Source organism: Protopterus annectens, chromosome 1.part0 (genome assembly GCF_019279795.1).
Source record: "Protopterus annectens isolate FY-2018-M chromosome 1.part0, PAN1.0, whole genome shotgun sequence".
NCBI lineage: Eukaryota > Metazoa > Chordata > Ceratodontiformes > Protopteridae > Protopterus > Protopterus annectens.
In genome coordinates this window covers 1,706,902,348-1,706,920,662 of record NC_056725.1, presented here as the reverse complement: position 1 = coordinate 1,706,920,662, position 18,315 = coordinate 1,706,902,348, and the positions used below count along the sequence as shown (strand labels likewise).

Genomic DNA, 18,315 nt, shown 5'->3' with positions numbered 1-18,315 from the left:
CACTGTAGTTTTCTCATATGCAGTCTGGCATGAGGAACCAATATTATGCAGGATGTCATGAAGCCCAAGGCTTGCAGTACTTTTCTTGCTGTCAGATGGTTCTGCTTTGTTAAAGCCAAGAAGTAGAGAGGTAGCTGCTCCTGTTTTTCTACTGTTAGGAATGCCATTTGCCTTGATGTGTCCAACTCTGCACCCAAAAAGGTTATTCTCTGGGATGGTGTCAGTCTTGACTTTTTTATATTGACTGTGTATCCCAGGGCTTGTAGCAGATAAATGATCCTTTGTAAATCTTCTGCTAGCTTGCTTTTGTTGTCCGCTTGTATCAGGCAGTCGTCCAGGTATGGGTAGATTTGGATTCCCTGAAGCCTGCAATGAGCAATTACTGATGCCAGGCATTTAGTGAACACTCTGGGCGCAGTAGATAAGCCAAAAGGCAATGCTGAGAATTGATAATGCTCTGATCCTGCAAGAAATCTGAGGTATCTTCTGCAGTTTGGTCGTATGGGGACGTGCAGGTAAGCCTCCTTGAGATCTAGAGTCACCAGCCAAGACTCCTTGCCCATCATGGGAAGAAGCTGCTGTAGGGTCAGCATTTTGAATTTTGGAACAATGAGGAATGTGTTTAAAGCGGACAAGTCGAGAATAGGTCTCCATTTGCCTTCTTTTCTTAGTACCAGGAAGAGTCTGGAGTAAAATCCCTTCCCTTGCTCCATAGATGGTACCTTTTCTACAGCTCTCATCCTTAATAATTGGGATATTTGTTTTAGTGCTTCTGTTTTTTGATTTGGAGGTAGGTTTGGCATTCCTCTCTTCCCTGGTAGAGTATGGAAGTGAAACCTGTAACCTTGGTCTATTATCTGTAAAATCCACTTGTCTCTTGTGATGTAATGCCAGTTTGTTGTAAATAAGGCTAGCTTCCCGCCTAAGGGTGCTTGAAGTTGTTCCCTGGTAGGCGGTGCCAGAGCCAAGTCACTGTGATTGACCTGTAGTTGTGGTGGTGGCTGTGCCTCGCTGGTTGTTGCCCTGCCACTGACGTCCTCTGTAGGCACCCCTGGATTGGCTTCTGCCTCTTGACCGCCTATTCCTGCCTCTCTGAGTTCTGGAGGAGTCTGGAAAGGACCAATTCTTGGAGGGCCAATTCCTGCTAAACCTCGGAGGTTGGACCTGTAAGAAAACTTTTACTGTTTGGACAGATTTTGCCTTCTCTTCCATCTTCTTCAGCACTTGTTGTGCAGGAGAGCCAAACAAATTGATCTTATCCATAGGAGCATCTAATAGTTTTGATTTGACATGGTCTGGTAAGGCCTGTTCTTTTAGCCATGCATGCCTTCTGATGACTGTGCCAGTCATGGCTGATCTAAAGGAAGCCTCCAGTGCATCATAGCCGCATTTTAGGGAATGGTTACTGACTTGTTGAATGTTATGTACCATTTCCTGCACATATTTTTTGTCTACTGCTTCATCTGAGGACACTTTTTTGGTTAACTGATCTAGCAAAAATTCTTGATACTGCATCATGTGAAATTGACAGTTCAAGGCCCTAGCTGAAAGAGTAGCAGAAGTGTAAACTTTTTTACCCCATCTCTCTAAGGATCTGGATTCCCTTTCAGAGGGAGGGTTTTGGCAGAGGTGGCTGCTACAGCCTTAGGTCCTTGGGAGATAGTCTCTGGATCTGCAAGGGGAGCCTTATTCAAGTGGTAATGTGTGTCCGGGACCCTGTAGTATCTATCGGGCTTAACAGGGGCCAGAGGCAGAGAATCAGGAGCAGTACAAGCATCATTAAATGCATCATCTACAACAGAAAGAACTGGAGGTATGGCTAAAGGCCTATGTTGTGGTAAATGCAGAAAAGTTCTAAGCCTTTTTCTGGAGTCTGAAAAATCCTGGCCCTGCCACTGAAATTGTTCCCTCATAGCATGCAGGGTTTCCCCAAAGGAAAATTCCTCAGGCGGAGAGGCAGAAGGAATGGACTCTTCACCATCAGAGTCTTCATAAGGGGAGTATGGGGCCTCTGGAGGGTCTGTATCATTTGAGTCATCAGAGGAATCATCTGTAGACACTGGCTCAGGGGGCTCTGCTCTAGGCCTCTTCTCTGGAGGCGGGTGAGAGGCCCTGTCTGGTTGAGGTTGGGATCCTCGGATTAAAGAAATGAGATCCTCTGCTAAACTAAGCATTTGTGAACTAGAGCTAGGCCTGTGAGAGGGGGGCTTAGCAGGCACAGATCTAGTAGTTTTAGCTGCTTTAGCCCTGGCAAAGGCCTTAATGGACATGGCTGCAGGTGGCCTAGCAGCTCCACGTGCAGGGGTTGAAGTATCCAAGGGAATAGTGTCTGATAATTCCTGAGAAACTGTAACAGCAGGTGGGATATCAGAAGCCGATTCCACGAGGTTGGAAGAGGCCTAGGCAGAAGGAAAGTTTTCGGCTGAAGGAGAAACCGCTTGCTCGGTTTCAGCCGAAACAGAGACACTCGCGGTTGGCTTAACCGTGGTTTCGGCCGAAACCGCGGACCGCGTGTGTCGGTCCTTTTCCTTGCGTTTTTCAGATATTTGCGAAGTCGGAGGATCCGATGGCATAATATAAGCAAAATCGGAGCCGAAAAACTCCTCAGCAAACTCCGACCGATGTCTAAGCGTCCGCCGGTTAAAAGAAGCACAGGCTAGACAAGCTGCGACGTCGTGGTCTGGGCCTAGACAAGGTAAGCAGTAAGAGTGGAAATCTTTATGAGGTATTTGTTTCCCACAAGTTAAACAGTTATTCACTTTTTCTGACATCGGCTGAGGCAAGAAAGAGTCCCCAACGGGGTACTTAGCTTTTTAGAAGTCTTCGAAGTAGTATTCGGTAGTAGTAATCTCTGGTTCTGACCGACCGGCACTTGCGAACAGCTTCTGCTTTGGGCGCCACGCGGCAAGAAAGACTGGGGAAAATGGCGTCGGCTGATGCCTTTATACCCGAATAACTGCAGCTATGACGTCGGGTGAAGTGCGACACCAGCCGAGGCCAGACCCAGACTTTGGAATCCGGCCGACCGAAGGGCTGCCTGACGACAGGACAACCCATTTGTAAGGACTGCAGATGCATCCTTGAAGGACATCATCTGTACTATGTTCTTCGTGTTTCACTGTTGCAGTCATCACACTTGGGTTGATTCCCAAAGCTGAGGAAGGATGGAGGCAGTCAAGAAATGTCGGGGCTGGCTAGCAGGCCTTGTAAGACTGCTGTAGCAAATCCAGCTCTGGATTTATAAAAATTAGGCAAGTGGTAATGCTCGGTGAAGGTATGTACAGAACTCCAGGTTGCAGCTTCCAGGATGTCCCTGGTGGGGAACCCCCTGAGAAATGCTGTAGAGGTTGAAGTAGCTCTAGTGGAATGAGGTCTAATCTCCAGAGGGGTAGGCTTTCCATTGTGCTTGTAGCAGAAATGGATGCAGTGTGCTATCCATTTGAAATGGTTTGCTTCGAAATGACCTTGCCCCTCTAGCTGACTAGTAGCTGGTCAGATTTTCTGAAAGCCTTAGTCCTGTCAAGGTAGAACCTGAGCTGTCTGTGCACATCCAAGGAGTGCAGGATCCTTTCCACTCTATTCTGAGGATTAGGGAAAAAAGGTTGGCAAATGGATGGATTGGTTTAAAACCACACTGGATACCACCTTAGGCATAAAGGAAGGGTTAGTCCTGAAGGGAAACCCTGTCAGCATGGAAAATAATGAAGGGCTCCACCGCCATTAGTGCCTGTAACTCAGACATTCTTCTTGCTGAAGTAATAGCTAGAAGTAAGGCCGTTTTCTAAGAGAGGAATTTTAACTCTGCTGAAGCAGCAGGTTCAAAAGGGGGAAGTGTGAGCTATTCCAGTACAAGGTTACAGTCCCAGGCCGGGGTGGGAGCTCTCCTAGGGGGCCTTAACTTGTTAGCTCCTCTCAGGAACTGCTTGATGAGAGGGTGAGAAAAGAGAGGAGGCTCAGTATTATAATGAGCTGAGAAGGCAGAGGCATGAATCTTAATGGATGAGGAGGATAGGCCTCTGTGGAGCAGCTCTGCTAGGTAATCAAGGATTTGAGGTAAGTTGGGCACAGCTGTGTCCTTTCCTTGAGACTGACTCCAAGAACAATATCTTTTCACCTTTTCAGCATAGGATTTCCTAGTACTAGGCCTTCTTGCCTCAAGGATGACATCCAGCACCTGTTTGCTGAGGGATGCTGGTGGTGTATTCATGGGATAAGCCAGGCTGTACAGTTTAGGGTTTGCAGCTGTGGATGCAAAATCTGTCCCTCCTGCTGAGACAGCAGGGAAGGTGTCTGATATAGGTGCCAGGGTGGCACTGCTGTCAGACTGTGTAGGAGTGAGTACCAGTGCTAGCATGGCCAGTCTGGTACAATAAGGATTGCCCTTGGCCTGTCCCGTTTGATCTTGAGTAGTACTTTTGAGAGGAGGGGTAGAGGAGGAAAGGCATAAATTGAGAGGGTTTGCCATGTAAAGGATAGGGGAATCTACCTTCCAGGCTCTGCTATGAGGGTTCCTGGTGCAAAATTTGTTCAGCTGGTGGTTTTGGGAGGAGGCAAAAAGGTCCACCTCCAGAGTTCCCCACCTCTGGGTTAGAAGTTTGAAGGAATCTGGTTCCAGTTTCCACTTGTGAGGGTCCAGTAGACTTCTGCTCAAGTCATCTGCCAGTGAATTTTGCTTGCCTGGCAGGAATTGAGCTTGTAGGTGCACTTGGATGCTCAAGACTGCATTCCACAGAGCCATGGCTAACCTGCAGAGTGGGTAAGAATGAGTCCCGCCCTGCTTGTTTATGTACCACATACTGTGGTGTTGTCTGTCTATCAGGAGCTGTCCTGGAAGGATAAGGTATTTGAAGACTGTCAGAGCATTCTGTACAGCTAGCATCTCTTTTTGATAGATATGCAGGGGAATTTGTTCTGGGCTCCATTTGCCTGCCATGTGAGCCCCCATGCATAGTCTGATGCGTCTTTTGTCAGGGTTTAGACAGCAAGGGGTTGAGTGAAAGGAAGTCCCTTGTTGTGGTTGCATGCTTCTGCCCACCAAAGGAACTCTGCCCTTAGACAAAGGTATGATAGGAATCACAGTTTCCAGGTCCTGAAAATGTTGACACCAGGGACTTAAGTAGTTTCCTCATATACAGTCTTGCATATGGAATTAGCAGAATGCATGATGCCATGAACCCTAGGGATTGCAGTATTTTCCTTGCAGATAGCTGGGTTGTGTTGGCCATTAGTTTGAAATAGTTTGTCAAATGGACCTGCTTTTCTGGAGTGAGGAATGCCATCTGGGAAGTTGTGTTCAAGCTTGCTCCCAGGAATACAATTTGTTGGCTGGGCACCAGTTGTGATTTCTTTTAGTTGATGGTGTATCCCAATGAAGTTAGAAGTCTTTTTACAAATGCCAGGTGCTGAGGTAGCAATTCCTGACTGTCCGCCTGAATCAGGCAATCGTCCAAGTATGGGTAGATTTGAATATTTCTCTGCCTGCAGTATGCAATTGCTGGAGCCAGGTACTTTGTGAATACTCTGGGCGCAGTAGAGAAGCCAAAAGGAAGTGCAGACAACTGATAGTGCATAGAGCCTGCCCTGTGCCCTGAAACGTAGATATTTCCTCCAAGACTCCCTTACGGGGATGTGTAGATAAGCTTCTTTTAAGTCTAGGGTGACTAACCAGGCATCCTTGGCTAGCATAGAAGAAGCTGTGGCAGTGTAAGCATTTTGAATTTTGGGACCACCAGAAAGGTGCGGAGGATTGATAGATCCAGAATAGGGTGCCAAGAGCTCTCTTTTCTGGGCACCAGGAACATTCTGGAGTAGAAACCTTGTCCCCTTTGTTTTACTGGAACAGGTTGAATAGCCCTGATATGGAGAAGGGAAAGTACTTGCTTTTGAGCCTCTGCCCACTGGTTTGGAGGAAGGTCTGGCAACCCGCTTGGTGCTGGCAGTGAGTGGAACAATGTTTAGAACCCATCGGTCATGAGTAATGGACATCCAGTTTTTTGCATGAAGGGTGAGTTTTCCTCCTAGGGGCGCAAGTACTTGGGCATGGCTGGGAAGGATAATTGGAATGTCACTGTGAACTTTTTCCATAAGAGGGTGGCTTACCACTCCCTGGTTTTGAGGTGAAAACACTCCATTGTTTAGATATCTGCATACCCCGAGACTGTTGTCTTGGTGGTCCGTTTCCCTTGGGTTTGGACTGAGAAGGCCTGAGAGGGACTGGAAAGGGCCAGTTTTTTGAAGGCCAATGCCTACTGAATCTAGGTGGCTGCACCTGTAAAAAAAATCTTTGTTTGCATATATTTATCTTTTTCTTCCATCTTTTTAAGAACTTCTGCTTTTGTGCCAAACAAACGCTCCTGATTTAATGGAGCATCTAGTAATTTTGCTTTGACATGGTCAAGCAAGAATTGTTATTTTAGCCAAGCATGCCTTCTCAGTATAGACCCAGTGACAGCAGCCCTGCAAGATGCTTCTAAGGCATCAAACCCACATTGTAAAAGTATGTTTACTAACGTGGTTTGCAGAATGCATTAACTCTTGTAAATCTTTATTTTCTGCACAATCTGAAAGGAACACCTTTTTTGTTTAATTAGTTCCATATGTTGCTGGTACCCTGAAGGCAAGAGTTGCAAAGGTATATACCTTCTTTCCCCATCTGTCTAAAGCTCTAGAATCCCTGTCTGAAAGGGTAGGGGTTTTGGCTGTAGTAGCCTTAATGCCTTTAGGTCCATGGGAAATGGTCTCTGGATCCGCAGTAGGATTCTTAAAGAGAAATTTTTGAGAATCGGGTACTCTGTAGTACCGGTCAGGCTTTCTAGGAGCTGGTGGTAAGGTGTCAGGAGTGAAACTGGGACTCCAAGAAGATAGAGTCTACAATATCCAGGACAGGGGGTATAGGTAGAGGCCTGTGCTGAGGCAAATCTAAAAATTCCCAGAGTCTCTTTTTGGACTGAGGATAGTCCTGGCATTCCCAGCGAAAAATGCTCTCTTAAGGTATGCAAGGTTTCACCAAAAGAGAAATTCTATGGAGGGGAGGCAGAGGGAATGGATTCCTCTGCATTTGAATCCTCATAGGTACATAAGGTATGCCCTGGTAATCAGAAGGGTCAGAGTCATCAGACTCCTGGTCTGTAGAATCAGAAAGAAATTCAATTCTTTGTCTTTTGGCAGGGGAAGGCCGTCTTCCCCTAATTAGAGTAATAAGGTCTTCAGCCATTCTAAGCATTTGTTTTTGTGGCATGGGAGGATGAGCATGCGCTTTGGATGGTTTTCTAGGCGTAGTGCGAACTCTGGGCCTGAGAAACTCTGTAGTTTTAGTAGGAAATGAAGTTGTCAGTTTAATATGAACATTAGTAGGTCTGAATACACCCTCAGAAGCCGGTGCCTGCACAGCGGCTCCGGACCCATCCAAGGTAGAGACATCCGCAGGTTCCATAGTCGAAGAAGCAGCTCGCTGCATACCTGACTCCGAATGGGTCTCAGCAGAGGCCTGCGAATCTGTAGAAGCAGCATCAGGGGCTGCAAAGGCACCTCACTGAGTACCGGCAGACTGGCAACAAGCATAAAGGAAGCATCGTCAGCAGTTTTTGACCTATGCGGTTAGTCTCTGTCTTTGTGCTTTTTTGGAAGATCGGTAGTCTGATAGCTTACCAAAGCCATTTCGGAATACAGAGAACGACAGCAAAAAAATTTAGCTACAAAAATAGCCAGACAACGAATGATTAATGTGTTAAACAAGGCAGAAAACCTACAGCTAGGGACGTCGTGGTCTGGGCCTAAACAGAGGACGCAGTAAGCATTTGCTTTCCACAGGCAAGATTGTTAATTTTTTTCTGACATCGGTTAGAGCAAGAAAAAAAGAATCCCCACTGGGGTACTTAGCTTTAGAATACTTCAGGTCTGAAACTCGAAAAGACGAAAATTTCAGGTAGCGGCCAACCGGCACTTGCAAACTGCTTCTGGCTCCTTCTCGGCAAGAAAGACTGATGTAATGGCGTCGGTTGCATGTTTTATACCCCTGATGACCTGATGTCATGGAAGAGGAGACAGCATCCGACGCAGAAATCCCAAGAATCTGGTATTCGGGCCGACTGAGGGCTACCTGCCGGCGGATAACCCAAGTGTGATGACTGCAACAGTGAAACACGAAGATCTTGAAAGGGCCTTACCTACAGCTATTAGTGAAAATTGATGCCACCACAAGGTAGATGTGTGCGGCATGACTGAGTTACTCATATGGGACGATTCAGAGGATCATACTTCTGAGATGACTGTGACTGAAATAACCTTTGTAGAATCTCTAAAGTGGTAACAGGAGATCTGTACCACGAGGAATGATGAAGTAATTAATCCTAATTCTCAAGATCAATCTTGTTGGTGGACAGCTGGAATCTAGAAGAGCATGAACCACATGCTTCAGTGATATCATTCTGTCTTGCAGGAAGAACCAACAGAGGAATTATGTCAAAAAGGCAACTAAAAAACTACGTGCTGAGATGGTATCAGGCTGGATTTTGCTAATTTACCATTACCCCCTTAGGTGCGCAAAGCTGAATATGATGATCCGTTGCCTGAAGGGACTCCTTGGACTAGGCAGCCAGGAGCCAGTCTATACATGGGGGAAATTCTGAATACCTGCAGTCTCAGATATGCTGCTACAACCACCTTGCAATTGGTCTCACCACAGAGTGTTCACCAAGTGGCAGGGCTCTGAACTGAAAAGGACTAGCTCACAAGCAGAAGTGAGGATATCTCATGGATTCGTTCTCTTTCTTTAAATAAAGGTAAGCATTTATAAGCTCTAAACACACCCACTTGTTCATTCAGACACTGAAGAACAGACTGCACAGTGACCATTCAAAAGTGGGTCTTTTCAACATGTTCAGGGGATTAGCTCCAGAATGGGCAGGAGGTTCTTCATTTTCTTTGGAACCAAAAAGAAGCATGAACAGAATCCTGGCCTCATGCTACTCTAGTGGGACCTCCTGGATGTTTTTTTGCAACAGAGAGACAGAACCTCTGACATAACGGCCTTTACCTGATTGGATGGAAGATCTGGCGATAAGGTTTGGGGAAGTGTGCATGTTTGTCTGTGTCTGTGTGTAGTTCCAAAAATAGAACATCCGTAACCTCTGTATATTATTCCTGATACCCATCGGTCTCATGTGATGGCAAGCCACAAGTGAAGGTAGGGGGGATATGAGTCTCCCCTCACTGCCTCCAGAATGGGACAGTCTGGCAATACTTCAGGGATTCGGAGATCACCTTTCAGAGAATAGCCCCTGGAATCCCTGGCTCTGTTGACCTCCTCAGCCTCTAGGTCTGAGTTCACTAGTGGCCTGTTTCATGACCACCCTGTCAGAAGAGGAGTCATACTGACAGTGCGACTTCTGAAGCCAGACTGATCAATCACCCTTTTGGTTCCTACTACAGGTGTGCTACGGTGTCACAAACATCACTCCTGGTGCAGACGGCATCTTGCCATCTGGCTCATACTTCTGCACATGTTCTTTAACTGTCTTACCAAACAAGGTGGCCCCCTCAAAAGGGCTGTTTATAAAGGGTGCCTTAAAGCTGTCTGTACAGTCACATAAGCAGAAACAAGAGTGGTGCCTCATGGCAACATCTGCTCTAGCTGCCCCAGCTGCTCCACCGACATTATGTAGCAGGCACTGACAAGTTAGTGATACCAGACATAGCAGCTTTAATTTGCTTTTCTGATTCTGGCATAAATATGTTCTTCAGACAGTGAATATAACCTGCTGTTCTAGATCACTCTGGGACCTAGTCATATAAGCAATGTAGTTCACGGCCCTCACAGCAAAGGTACCAGACGCATATGCCTGCTTCCTTAGTCTATCCATAGTTTTAGACTCCTTATTCGGTGAATGAACAGATGAAGAGTCTTGCAATTATTATTTCTGATGGCTGCCACAATGACAGAGTCCACAGGATGATTTTTTGGCCCAAAGATGTTGATTTTTTTTTTTTTTTTTGGGGGGGGGGGGGGGATCCAAGTATCTTGTTGGGCTTTCTAGGGATTGACATACATGTCAGGTTCATAACATGCTTTAGGCAGTGCTAGCTCAGAATTCTGTCAGCCTGCTCGACCAACCAGAAAGGGGTCATCATTCTGTATGCCTCAAACATTAGTGCTTCATCTGGATAGTGAGGATCAGTTGGCCAGGATCCCCTTTGTCTCAGGAGCTCCAAGATCTCTCTCTGAAGGATTCTTCCTCAGAAGGGGACTGGGGGAGAATGCAGTCTACCATCCAAATCCGTATTTGACATGACGGACTCATCCAGTGAGAACCAATATGCTACCTCATGCACCCTGTCTTCTTATGTGGCTCAGGGGATGGTGCTCCTGAGTCCTCAGAGGACAGTCTCTGCTCCGACGACAAAGGTTTAAGGCTCATAGAATGAATCTGCCTGGAAAACGCTTGTTGAAAAGACAAATCCAAGAAGCGAGGGTCACAGGATGAACTGTGGTTCGGGGATCCTGTCATCCACCTTATGAGGCGAGAGGACACTCCCAAACACTCGGAAGGGAGTTCCATCTTCTGTGTGATATGAAGAAATCACAACATTGGTCAAATCCAACTCACTGAACAGGGAAAGAGCAAATGACCTGGGTGGATTCCTCAGATCTAACTGATTGGAGGACACAGAGGAAAGGATCGGAGCCAAAGTATCAAAGGGAGACGTCTCGGACAATACCAGAGGAACAGTCCACCTGACTCCTCAGCTCCAAGACTCTGTCAACAGATCTGAGTGAAGCCATGATGGTAGAGTAGAATTCAACATCCAGTAGTTTAAGAATCCTGTCTCAAAAGGATTTTAGAGCTACAGGATCCAGATGGCTACACAGATTCGAGGGGACTGGAGCTGAATGGAAGACCAGTGAGGAAGCATGGATTGGACTGAAGTGCACAGATCCAATCAAATTCAGAGACAATTTTGTTGCGATTACCCTCCATCTCAATTTGGGTTCAAAGGAAAGTACAGTTGTGTACACCTACCATAAATGTAGATGTTAGAGTGTCTTCACTGTTGCAGTCATGACTGTAGGGTTCTCCCCTGCCGGCAGGCAGCCCCAGGTCGGCCAGAATCCCAAAGTCTGGGTCCGGTGTCGGCTGTTCAACCATGCTCCCTGACGTCAGAGCGCCGGGAGTACAACGCTAACAGCCGACGCCATCTTCTCCAGTTTTTCTTGCCCCAGATGTCAGGAGTCCCAAAATGAAAAAGGTCCCAAAACCTTTGCAAATACACCTCAGAAGAATGGTGAAAAAAGGAAATACACAAAAGTAAAAATAAGAGGGGACAGGAGGGAGGGAAACCCAGACTGCAACAGTGAAGACACTGGAACATCTACATTTATGGTAGGTGTACACAACTCTACTATGTTCATCGTGTTTCACTGTTGCAGTCATGACTGTACGGTAGAATCCCAAAGCTGAAAGAAAGAAAGGGAGGTGGTCATAAAGAGGAAGGGGCGGCTAAAAGGTCCTGCAAGACTGCAGAGGCAAAGCCTGCCCTAGACTTAGAGTAGAGAGGTAGGTTGTAGTGCTTAGAAAATGTATGCACTGAACTCCAAGTTGCAGCTTCCAAAATGTCCTTGGTAGGAACTCCCCTGAGGAAGGCCGCAGAAGTGGCAGCAGCTCTGGTGGAATGAGTCCGTATACTCCCTGGGATTTGCTTTCCATGGTGAGAATAACAAAATCTGATTCCATGAGCAATCCATTTAGAAATGGTCTGTTTTGAAATGGCTTTACCTTGGGAACTTGAAGTATAAGAAACAAACAATTGTTCTGATTTCCTGATGTCCTTGGTTCTGTTCAGGTAAACACGTAGCGGTCTGTGTACATCCAAGGAATATAAGATCCTTTCCCCTTTATTTTGAGGAGTGGGGAAAAAGGTTGGCAAGTGTATAGTTTGATTTAAAGCCACTTTGGAAACCACCTTAGGCATGAAGGTAGGATTAGTCCTCAAAGATACTCTGTCTTGATGAAAAATAATATAAGATTCCACAGCCATAAGAGCTTGTAACTCTGAAACTCGCCTGGCAGAGGTTAGGGCTAACAGGATGGCTGTCTTCCAAGATAAAAACTTGATGTCAGAAGAGGCAGCAGGCTCAAAAGGAGGCAAGGTTAGTTTTTCCAAAACATAGTTGAGATCCCAAGCAGGAATAGGAGGAGATCTAGGAGGTCTTAAGTTCTTAGCTCCTCTGAGAAACTGTCGCATGAGCTGGTGGGAAAAGATGGGAGGGTCTGTATTATAATGAGCAGAAATAGCAGAGGCATGTATCTTAATGGAAGAGAAAGAGAGACCTTTATGTAACAGATCTGTCAAGTAAAGTAAAATTAAAGTAATGTTAGGAAGAAGAGGATTAGAATCCTGAGCCTGCATCCAGGAACAAAATCTTTTCCATTTTCCTGCATAAGATTTTCTACTGCTAGGACGTCTGGCTTCTAAAATGACATCCATAACCTGCTTGGGCAGTAAAGAAGAAATCAAAGGCCCTGGATTAACCAGGCTGCCAGGCTGAGAGTTCTGACATGAGAGTGTAGAACCTGACCCTAATGCTGGGACAGAAGGTTCGGAGACTGAGGTAAAACCCAAGGGGACTCCAGGCATAGGTTTTTTAGAGTTGGATACCAAAACTGCCAAGGCCAATTTGGGGCCAGCAAGATTATCAACTTGGGCTTGTCCTGTTTTATCTCCAATAAAACCTGTGGAAGAAGAGGAAGAGGTGGAAAGGCATATCCCGAGAGGTTCCTCCAACTGGAAGACTTTCCAAGCTTCTCTGTGGAAAGTCCTGGTGCAAAAAGTCTGTAGTTGATGATTGAGATGGGATGCAAACAGGTCTATGTGAGGACATCCCCAAACTGCTGTTATCATCCTGAAAATTTTGGTGTCCAGCATCCACTCGTGTGGATCTGAAAGATTTCTGCTCAGACTGTCTTCCAGGAAGTTTTGTTTCCCTGGTAGAAACTGAGCTTGAAGATCCAGATTGCAAGCTAGAGCTGCGTTCCATAGATCCATGGCTAGTCTGCAAAGGGGATAGGAATGAGATCCCCCTTGCTTGTTTATGTACCACATAACTGTGGTGTTGTCTGTCCGTATTAACAGTTGTCCTGGTTGTAAAAGATTCCTGAAGGCCAATAGAGCTTTCTGAACGGCTAACATTTCCTTTAAATTGATATGCAGGTGCTTTTGATCCTTTGTCCAAAGGCCCTGCAAACAATCGCCCTGAAAATGGGCTCCCCAAGCATAATCCAAGGCGTCCGTGGTTAGAATTTGAGAGGCAGGAGGCAGACGGAAGGGCTTCCCTTTGTTTAGAGCACATGCCCTGGACCACCAAAGAAATTCCTTTTGAAGACAAGGAAGGACGGAGATCAGTATGTCTTGCTAAGACCATACACTTTTTAGGTACCACTGCATTTTCCTCATGTGTAGTCTTGCATATGGTACGAGAAGGATGCAGGAGGCCATGTAACCCAAAGCCTGCAAGAATTTCCTTGCAGATAGATGAGTTAAAGTTGCCAAGGTTCTGAAAGTTGAAGCCAGCTGTAAATGTTTTTCGGATGTCAGAAATGCCATCTGGGTTGTGGTGTTTAGAAGTGCACCCAGAAAAGTTATCTGTTGTGATGGTATCAAATTTGACTTTTTTATGTTTACAGAGAATCCCAGGAACTTGAGGAGGTTCTGTACAAATTCTAGATGCTGGAGTAAAACATCCTTGCTGTCTGCCTGAATTAGACGATCGTCCAGATAAGGGTAAATTTGAATTCCCTTGAGTCTGCAGAAAGCTACTACTGGAGCCAGGCATTTGGTGAAGACCCTGGGCGCAGTAGATAACCCAAAGGGCAGTGCAGAGAATTGAAAGTGCCTCGATCCGGCTTTGAACCTGAGATTTTCTGCGATCCTGCCTGATGGGAATGTGTAAATATGCCTCCTTTAAATCCAAAGTTACCATCCATGCATATTTGGACAGCATTGGAAGTAGCTGCTGTAGAGTAAGCATCTTGAATTTTGGAATCTCTAGAAAGGTGTTCAAGACCGACAGATCCAGAATGGGTCTCCATGAGTTTTGCTTCCTTGGGACTAGAAAAAGCCTTAAATAAAAACCTTTTCCCATCTCTGAAAGAGGAACCAGTACTATGGCATTCATAGCCAAAAGAGCTTCCACCTGGTTTAAGGCCTCTGTCCATTGATGCTTTGGAAGGTCTGGCCATCCGCTTGGCCTTGGCAAGGTATGAAAATGGAATTTGTAACCTCTTAAAACCACATCCAAAACCCATTTGTCTTGGGTTATTTGAGTCCAATTTTGATAAAAAAAGAGAGAGTTTTCCTCCTAGAGGGGCTTCCAGGCAAGAAGTTCCTGTAGCCAAACAGAGGGAGTCATTGAGTTTGTTTCCTTTGAGATTGTGACCTGTCCTCTCCTCCCCTAGGGGTGGAAGCAGTCCACTGTCTTGGTCTATAAGCAGCTTGAGGCCTCCCTCTGGAACGTCTATATCTACCCCTCTGAGGCCTGTCAGAAGTGGGAAAGGACCAATTTTTTGAAGGCCAATTCCTGCTAAATCTAGGAGGCTGTACTTGTAAGAAATCTTTAACTGTTTGCATGGATTTCGCCTTATCCTCCATCTTTTTAATCACCTCTTCAGCTTTAGATCCAAATAAAACATTATGCTGAACAGGGGCATCCAATAATTTAGCCTTTACTTGATCAGGTAAATTTTGTTCCTTTAGCCATGCATGCCTTCTAATGACTGTGCCAGAGGCCGCAGCCCTACAAGAAGCCTCCAAGGCATCAAATCCACAGTGTAAACCATGCTTCCCAACTTGTTCAGTGGCGTGCAATAAGTCATGTAATTCCTTATCATCTGCACAGGCAGAAATGGAAGTAAACTTTTGTTTTAAGACAGACGAGAGAAATTGCTGGTATTTAAACATATGAAACTGACAGTTTAAAGCCCTAATGGACAAAGTAGCAGAAGTGTACACCTTTTTGCCCCATCTTTCTAAGGATCGAGAATTCTTTTCTGTAGGAATGGGATTTTTGGCAGAAGCGGCCTTAACTCCCTTAGGACCCTGAGAAATGGTTTCAGGGTCAGCAGAAGGGTTCTTGTATAAAAACCGACGGGAATCAGGAACCCTGTAATATCTATCAGGCTTAACAGGAGCAGAAGGAAAAGAGTCAGGGGTTAAGTTAGCCTCCAAAAAGGCATCATCCACAATATCCAAAACAGGAGGAATAGCCAGGGGTCTATGTTGGGGAAGAAGAAGAAATTCCCTCAGTCTTTTCTTGGATTCCGAAAACTCCTGTCCTTCCCAGTGGAAATGTTCCCTCATTTCATGCAAAGTTTCCCCAAAAGAGAAATCCTCAGGGGGAGAAGCAGAAGGAATGGATTCTTCAGCATCAGAATCCTCATAAGGAGGGAAAAGATATTCCTGATCAGAAGAAGAAACTGAGGAAACAGAAGCCTGATCAGAGGAATCATAAGAAACATCCTGCCTTGGCCTTTTGTCTGGAGGGGGATGAGAACCCCTAATCATAGTAATTAAATCCTCCGCCATCTTGAGTAACTGTTTCTGTGACTTGGGAGCCGGTTCAGAAGAGGCCTGTGTTGAAGTCTGATTTTGAAGGAGTCTTTGCCTTTGTCTGTCTTTATTAGTAGCTGAGTAGGCCTGAAAACCCCTTCGAAAGCCGGTACCTGCACAGCGGCTCCGGACCCATCCGAAGGAGTATTGTCCGAAGGTCCTGCAACAGAAATATTTAAAGGCCCGGTTGGCTCCTCATGAGAGTCTGTTTCGGCCATCGGTTCTGAAATGGCCGACGACAGGGGCTGCAAAAGCGCCTCACTGACGACGGCCAAACCTGAAGCTGGCTCCGCTTGTGCGCTATCAGATTTGGACCTCGGAGGCCTGTCTTTATCCTTGCGACGTTTGTGAACTCCGGTAGCCGGAACTGTATCCGACGACATTTTGTAGTTAAAGCGCCTACCGAAGTAATGAAAAGCAAAATCGTACCTTCGCTTAATTGTACGTTGCTTGAATCTAGCACAAAACCGACAACTAGCTACGTCGTGGTCAGGGCCCAAGCAAGGAATACAGTAAGAATGAAAATCCTTATGAGGTATTTGCTTCCCACACGAAATACAATTATTAACTTTTTCTGACATCGGAGTGGAGCAAGAAAAAAGTTTCCCCAACGGGGTACTTAGCTTTGAGTGGAGAAGAAAGGCTTCGGACCGAAGTATATCAGTAAAATTCGTCAGGAATCAGCCGACCAGCACTTGCTAACTGCTATCACTGCACGGCAAGAAAGACTGGAGAAGATGGCGTTGGCTGTCAGCTTTGTACTCCTGGCGCTCTGACGTCAGGGAGCATGGTTGAACAGCCGACGCCGGGCCCAGACTTTGGGATTCTGGCCGACCTGGGGCTGCCTGCCGGCAGGGGAGAACCCTACAGTCATGACTGCAACAGTGAAACACGAACATCTTCTGCAACAGGTAATCCAAATCTGCTTTGGAGGCACTGTGACAGGATTTAAATGACCGTTTCCAGAACAGTTTCAAACCTGTCAACAGGCTTTTCCAGAGTTGGGAACAGCCATGAATAATAATTGAAACCAGTAGTTCTGGATCCAAAGGCATGGTACAGATTGGATTGCGGGCTAAATTTTCTTTGACCCTAGAGGACTTTGGCATCAAAGCTGGACCAGAAGACACATGTTTCCTTGTCTCAGAGTCCTTCCTTTTCAGAGCTTTCTCTGAGGATTTCTCTGCCTTAGCTTGCTCTGGATTTGAAGAAAAAAGACCCTTGAGGAGAAGTTAATTTCTAGTATCCAATAAGGTTCTGGGCACAAAGGCAGCACAGATGTCCCAAAAAGAGTTAAGGTGCATCACCCCCAAACAGACCACATAACTCGTGAAGGTCCTGAAGGAAATTTTATGCCCATATTGAACATTTTTTTTTAACTTTTTTGTTTTATCCATACTGAAATGCAAAATTACTCTATGAAAACAGACAACACTACACTGTAATTAAATAACATACATCTCAGTGCTGAACAGTGAATAACAACCTACATACATACACTATCAAATCCGGAAAACTAGACTACTAAAAACTAGAAAATTCTAAAGTTGTAACAACTGGAACTAAAAAAACTATACTATAATGTAAATATTGTCCCAAGACTGACTGACAGAAAAAGGCAGGGTGGCAGGAGGCTACTAACAGAAAGGCTGAATAAAGCTTAAATATAGACAAACTTCTCAAACTGGAAGAAAACAAAAAACTTAGTACTACTCGATACTACTACTTACTAAATGGCCACAGATCAAAAATAGCTACTTTTTACAAGAACACTATCCCAGTAACAGGCGGAGCACATACCTGGTGAGAACTGCAATGCTTCTCCAAGAGGTGGCAAATGAGATTTAAAGTTACTCAGAATGGAGCAAGGCATTCTAGGTAAAAAAGTTAGGAAGGGTTTGCAGCTGCAGCACTAAACTGGTTGGACTGGATCAGAGTTGGGGCTCGAAGACCCATATTTGAAATTGGACTGACTGAATGAATAGGATCAGGCAAATTAATAATTTGGTTTAAGTTAGTTTTGGTTGTTACTTTTGGCTTGAAAGGATTAATCTTTCTGTAACAAACACTATCTTTATGAAATACCAAATAAGGAGGATCTATTGAAAGAAGATGCAACTCGTTCTCCTAGCAGAAGCAGCCACCAAAAATACTGTTTTCCAAGACAGAAATTTAAGTCAGATGTAGCAGCTGACTTGAAGGGAACATGTGTCAACTCTAACACAAAAAGTTCCAGTAATGTACTGGGATAGGTAATGGAGTCTTTAGCAGGAAAGCCCCCTTTAAAAAGGTCAGAGACACTTAAGGAAAATAAAGACAGACTATCTTGGTTCTGGAGAAAATTCAAAATAGCAGTCAAGGAAATTTTAATACAGGAATACTGCAAACCAGAATTAAGGATACTAGACTAATAGTCAAAACTAATCGGGGACAGGAGCCGTTTGATGTTTCTCAAGTACTGGGTTTCTGGAATAAAAAGAAAACAAGACTTCCCAAAGACAGTGGGTTACTGGCAAGTAGTGGAAGTGGGGAAAAACAGGCAGCAAATACAAAAATGTCCATGTGAGTCTTGCACAATGGATGAGACCATGTGTTTTTCACTGGTCTCAATGAGGACTTCAGTAGAACAGGAAGAAATGGGGGATGCAAAGTTGTGCAAGTAAACTTACCATAGCAGTACTTGTTCAAATGATCGCTGCTTCAGCAGCCAAACCT

General features: G+C 45.4%; 1 protein-coding gene across 2 annotated transcripts in view; it reads right to left on the bottom strand.

The window, feature by feature from the left end:
* Window positions 1-18,315, bottom strand: part of FBXO30 (F-box protein 30) — a 222,799-nt gene that overhangs the window by 63,567 nt on the left and 140,917 nt on the right. The gene's annotated exons all lie outside the window — the stretch shown is intronic.